Below are 6,000 nucleotides of genomic sequence, written 5' to 3'. Positions count from 1 at the left end.
CCTTCATAGACTCTTTGCCTTTGTCAATTCATGGTTTCCACCATTCCTTTTGTGCAAGGACACCCAGATCTAAACATCCAGTGAACTTCTCTGCGGAGTTCCGGTTTTGAATTTCGGAATGATTGCTGATGTTTTCTAACTGTATGTCCTAGGAGGTCCTTCACAAATATTTTTTAAAAAAAGAGCTCATAATTTATATCCTTAAACTTCCTCTTCCTTCTAATTCCCCATTCATCAGTCGTGTATCATGATTACTTTCCTATAACCATTTCCCCTCTACATTAAGTGCCCTTTCCTTCATTTCAGCTTGTTCAAATACCATATAGCTTTGAAGGACCAATTCAATGCCCCCTCTTTCAAAAAACCATTGAATTATGCGGGAAAATATGGGTTTCAGCCATGACAGATAGTTCAAGTCCAGGCTCTGTCACTAACTGTGTGCCTCTGTATAAGGTACTTAACACGTTGCGTACGGATCACGAGAATCTTCACGAGGGATTTAAACCCCGCCGTACGCAACGTGTTAACTGATGTGAACTTGAGTTTTCTCATCCATAAAAGTGGGAGTAAGAGTAACTAACTCACAGGTTTTTGCAAAGATTAGATGAGTTATTTATGAATTTATTTTATTTCTTTTACTTGCTCCTTAAGAGTAAGATTCATTTTTTATTGATATATCCCAGGTACTTGCTAAATAGTTATCAAATGAAGGAATTAATGTTGCACAATTTGCCAAACAGCATAGTGCCAGTGTCAGCATTTTATCCAGCAATTAAAATGATCAAACCCACTTTATTTTGTTCAATCGTGTATTACCTGATTATATGCAATCACTACTTTGACACTCTTATTTTATTTCTATCCACTTGAGTGGCTTGATTTAATGTCAAATACCTGCTAAGATGGGTGAAATAATCATGAGTCTCTAGAGCCATTGTCATGTGGGAGACCCTGCTCGCTGCGCCATTTGTCGTGCGGGACGGCCTGCGGGGTCTCTGCTCCTGCTCCCCATACAAGAACGCAGGATATGGTGAGGCCAAAAAGGAACACCCACGGAGCCATAGGTAGGGGAGTCATACCACTATATTCTCTCTGGCGGCACTATACTCTCACTGGAGGCTGGATCCACACTGTCCGCAAACCGCCATCCACGCTTGCCAGCCCAGCCGCCATCTTCTTGCTAGCCCCCATTCTCTCTCTCTCTCTTTCCTCTCTCTGCTAGCCTAGCCACAGCAGTTATATTAGTGGCCAATGGCTCACTGGTTACAGCTGACGGCCAACTAGCCACAGCTGATGGCCATGCAATCACAGTTGATGGCCATTTACTACCTGAGCCAGCACCTGTCTATGTGAGGCCGAGAGCCTGGAAACTACTTTCTGGGGCTCTGCCCCCACAGCCATGTTACCTCCATCTGTTGTTGCCCTCACAAGTGCAGAAAAACTTGGATTGTCTAGTGGGTTGAATTGTATAAACAATTATACAAATACCTTAAATTATATAAACAATTATATAATTCCAGCAAGGATTGCCTTGCTAGAAAGGTCTCCAAATCCCATCACCTTGTTGTTTTTTTCCTTAATTTATCCAGATAATTGCTTCAACTCTCCACTTCTGATCTTTGTTAAATAGCCCGTTGGGTCCGGGCAGCCATCTGTTTCTACTCCCCTATTCTCATTTCACTCTTTGAACTTCTTCCCTCCTCCTTGGCCTTAAAGGTGGATGAGGCTGGCTATAGTCGTCCTGGGAAACCAGCCCTCAGCTGGGAAGTGGCCCTTTTCTAAGAGTTCATTGGTCCCAATTCACCTGTCTGACAGGTGGACACGCCAAGCACTAATCTCCCTCTCAGTCTATTAGATATAGCTGAATACGTTTGGCTGAAACTCCAGCAATTTGGTGATTCATTTTCTGCTTGCAGCTGAATGTAGACCACCTGGTCAGAGGTTGGCTCACCCACCTCCTGGTTCCCTTGGCTGGTGGTGTCTGGCAGCCATAGTATCTTAGCTCCTTTCTGCCCTCCCCACTCTCCATTATGTGAGCCCTTCAAGGGTAGGGTAAATGGAGCTGAGGTGAGGCGAGGTGAAGTATAGACACACAAGGTGGAATTCCTATGGAATAACTAGGAAGTTTCTCAGAAGAAAGTTTTCTAGTCATAGCCAGTGTGGTAGGCTAAATAATGGCTCCAAAGACATCAGGTCCTAATCTCTGTGAGCTGTGTATGTTACCTTATTTGGAAAAAAGGACTTTGCAGTTGTGATTAAATTAAAGACTTTCAGATGGATAGATTATTCTGGATTATCTGGGTGGTCCCTAAATGCCATCGCAGGTGTTCTTATAAAAGAAACGCAGAGCGAGATGTACACACACACATGAGAAGGTGATGTGAAATGGAATGATGTGGGTATGAGCCAGTGAATGCCAGCATCCAGTAGAAGCTGGAAGAGGCAAGGAAGAAATTCTCCTTAGAGCTTCCACGCAAGCATGATCCTGTTGACACCTTGATGTCAGTGATTCTGATTTTGGACTTCTAGACTCCAGAACCGTGAGAGAATAAATTTAATAGTTTTAAGCTATCAAGAATGTGGTAATTTCTTAGAGCAGCCGCAGGAACCTAATGCAGTCAGAAACAATGATGGCAAATGAAATCACTCTAAGATCATTTCTAGGTTGGAAGCCCCCAACCCACAAAGCCATACCTGAGGTGCTGCAAATGCTATGTCACAGTAAGTCAACAATTATTGATTGGGCAATGTTTTGATCAGTGTTCAGTTGTACAGCACAGGAGCCACCCTAGTTAGTTTAACCGAGAAGTTGGACTTGAGTCTGCAGTGTGGGGAAAGCGAGCTGTGGAGGGAGGGCCCTGGCAGGTTGTGGGGTAGGATGGCAGCAGCAGTCCTAGGGGCCACCGTGCATCACAGACGTCATCATTGTGTTGTAGCTCCTGTGACAATTATCTGGGAGGTAGCATTTTGAAGATGGGGAAACTTTTTCTGAATTTGAAAATGAGCTGAGAGACCTTGAATATGGGTGCGGGAAGTGCAGGATGCAATAACCTCTTAAAGGTTATTGCAAAATGAGAGCACAGACAGTAAGAGCGGCAGGATTTCAGGGAAAGGAGAGGTCATGGAAAGGTTACAGCAGCAGGGGTGGATTTGAACTGGGCTCTGATGGGGAGCTGAATAGGCAAATGAGAGCAAGAGGAGTGTCCGGGTAGAGTTATGATGGGAACAAACGGGAGAGAAAGGGTGTTCACAGAGCGACTGGGGACAGCCATGACATCTCCTCTAACGGTATTGAGGCTTTTGTGGTAGAAGAGAAGGTTGGAAAGGTGGCCTGGGTGAGTTTGGGAGTCCTTGAAGGCCAGGCTAAGATGAAGCCAGTGGGTGGTGAAGGAGGGCTCACGGGGAGGAGGGCAGCCCAACAGGGGGAGACCCAAGTCAACACAGAGCCTGCATGTGGGTGGCAGTGGGCGTGCGAGCGAGGAGGTCTGACTGGGGACACACTCTGAAGAAGAACTGACAGGACTCCCAGACTGTGGGAGACAGTGAGGCTGGAAGCTGTCAGACTGCAACAGGAAGGTGGAGGCTGCAGGGAATAGTTCGTGAGGCGTTAGGCACCTGGAGAACAGCAGAGCCGTCAGAGGGGACCCTGCCATGAGCTGAAGCTGCGGTGCAGCTTCTCTGGGGGAGGGAAGCACCTAGAGGAGTGGGAGCAGCGTGGGAAAGCCCACAGTGGGACACCACAGACGCACAGTTTCTAGAGTTGAAGTAGTCAGATACCCAACTCTGAACCTGTATAATGGGCTGGTGATTTCTCATTGTTCTGTGATGTTGGTTTCAGTTTTGTAATGAGTTTCTATGAAAATAATTAGCACCGTGAAAACCAAAAGCCCTCTTGAAGGAGCAAAATAGAACTCTGAAGAACCAGCGTTCTTTACATCCAGAGGGCCCAATCTTTTTCTCAGGGTTGTAGACCGACCTTGAACTCTGTGTGTCCCCCACCCACCCGGATGCCCACACTTGGGCCTCCCTGACATCTAGGAGGGCAACACGCCTGGGTGGAGATTTTCTAGTGGCTCCGGTGACTTACTTACATATCTGCCATTGCGGACTTCTTCACCACCGCTCTGGGGAAGGTGATTTTTTAGGGTCACCCCCAGAAACAGTTGTGTTTCTGGGCTGGTGATACAAGATGACTTGGGAGGGGGGGGTGATACGATGTCTTTTTTTGACATGAGATCTCTTCCAAGGAAGCAAATAGGCTACTTTCGAAAACACTGCCGTGGGAGGATGCCAGTACAAGGCTTTGCTCTGAGCAGCATCGTTCTTCTGCATTCTCATGTTTCTGTCTCCATGGTCCTCCAGCACAGATGCCCTTTCTCCAACATACTCCAGTTAAGTGTGAGAACAATGAGAAGCATCAGCCTTGGACTTACCACACTTCCTCCCCTGAGCGCTTCTGCCAGCAGAAATCAATACATTACGATAAAGAAAAAGGCATTTGGCTTTGTCTGGGCTCTCCTGACAGTGTTTGACTGCAGTCTTGGTGTTGAATGGAAATTATGGCTCCGCCCCCACCCCTCTTGCCTCCCACCCTGCAAACTTACAGACTGTGTTTCCTGCTTTCCCGTTAGTGCCTCTTCTCACCCAGATGGTTTTGATGCTTTGACTTACTGATCAACTTATTATTTTTTTAAACCACAGTTTTTAAAAAGTTAAACAACACACACACACACACACACACACACACACACACAAACTACAAAAGAAAAACGCAAAACAACAAACCTTATGTGGGAGCTGACTAAGCACTAAGGTTTCCCCCTCGAGAGAAAGGGCCAGGACAACATTCTATTTTGCTGACTAACACGGCTCAAAATGTTAAGAGTTTACAACTCTGCATAAGCTGTTAACACTTTGTTGTCTTAGAGGGTGAGTGCCTCACATAGTTCTTCCATCAAGATATGCCATCTCCATTTTGGAGAAAAGCAAACAGTGTTGCAGCAAAGATAGTCAGGTGGCCGAGTCAGCTGGTGCCTAAATGATGCAGCCACAAGCCAGGCATCCTGGTAGGTCCTTGGAAAGGCCTGTGTGTGTCTCCAAGTTGGAGGGGTGGCCAGAGCTGTCCTGTCCAAGACTTTATCCTTGCCTTTCTGTCCCCCGGATGGTAACTAAGTGTCCAGAGCAAAAGAACAAAATGTCGTGGGCACAAATTCTAAGACTATTGTTAACACAGTCCTGGCCAAAGGGTGAAGTTTTCTGCCGGTGGAATTTCTGATTTAAGATAAGGCAGTGGGGTGTGGACCTCACACAACCTGCCTCTCTTCTCAGCAGGAACCTGGGTTTCTGCTTCAGGGTCTCAGGATTTGCTCAACTCGGGCCACGCCCCCTGAGGGCACAGGATGAGCTCTCTGTGTAAGGTGTCATCCCAGGATGAGTTGACAAGTTTGTGTGGAGGTCAACAACACCCACTGGATGTTGTGCTGTATTTCCTTGGAGGAAAAGGTGCATGATTGTTAGATAATGAGGAATGATACTCACCCACCGGTGAGCTCAACTCCAGAGAGCTTCTGGAGAACAATTGCTGGGCATTGACTAGTGGGCTGTGCACCATGCTGATTGTGGTAGACGTGGCCAGGACCTGCGTTCCTGGACTAACTATCTAGGGCAGGCCATAGACATTTTCTGCAAAGGGCCAGATTGTAAGTATTTCCTGCTTTGTGGGCCATATGTCTCTGTCTGAACTACTCCACTCAGTCATTGTAGTGTGAAAGTAGCCACAGGTGAAAGGCATGGCTGTGTTTCAATAAAACTTTATTTACAAAACAGGTGTTGGCAGAATTTGGCCTACTTGGTTGCTGCCCAGATTTTTCTCGGAGCTTCTGAAGGGCAGGAACAAGTTCTTATTCATGTTTGTCTCCCTAGTGCTGAGATTGGGCCTGATTCATGGTGTGTGCTGAGGGATACTCCATGAAGATCTTCCAAGGAAAAGGCTGTGGGTCT

General features: G+C 46.6%; 1 long non-coding RNA gene across 5 annotated transcripts in view; it reads left to right on the top strand.

Moving 5' to 3' along the window:
- The first annotated feature begins 2,772 nt into the window (after positions 1 to 2,772).
- The window catches only part of LOC141567861 (uncharacterized), a 28,619-nt gene continuing 25,391 nt past the window's right edge, over positions 2,773 to 6,000 (top strand). For 2 of the 5 annotated variants that reach the window (XR_012490782.1, XR_012490781.1), the window contains exon 1: positions 2,773 to 3,335. This is a non-coding gene — a long non-coding RNA (uncharacterized LOC141567861). The remainder of the gene's footprint in view (positions 3,336 to 6,000) is intronic. The other 3 variants (XR_012490779.1, XR_012490778.1, XR_012490780.1) reach the window with 2 other exon arrangements.

This window comes from Rhinolophus sinicus, linkage group LG12 (assembly GCF_036562045.2).
Source record: "Rhinolophus sinicus isolate RSC01 linkage group LG12, ASM3656204v1, whole genome shotgun sequence".
Lineage (NCBI taxonomy): Eukaryota > Metazoa > Chordata > Mammalia > Chiroptera > Rhinolophidae > Rhinolophus > Rhinolophus sinicus.
The sequence above is the reverse complement of the archived record's forward strand: the minus strand, read 5'-3'. Positions and strand labels throughout refer to the sequence as shown.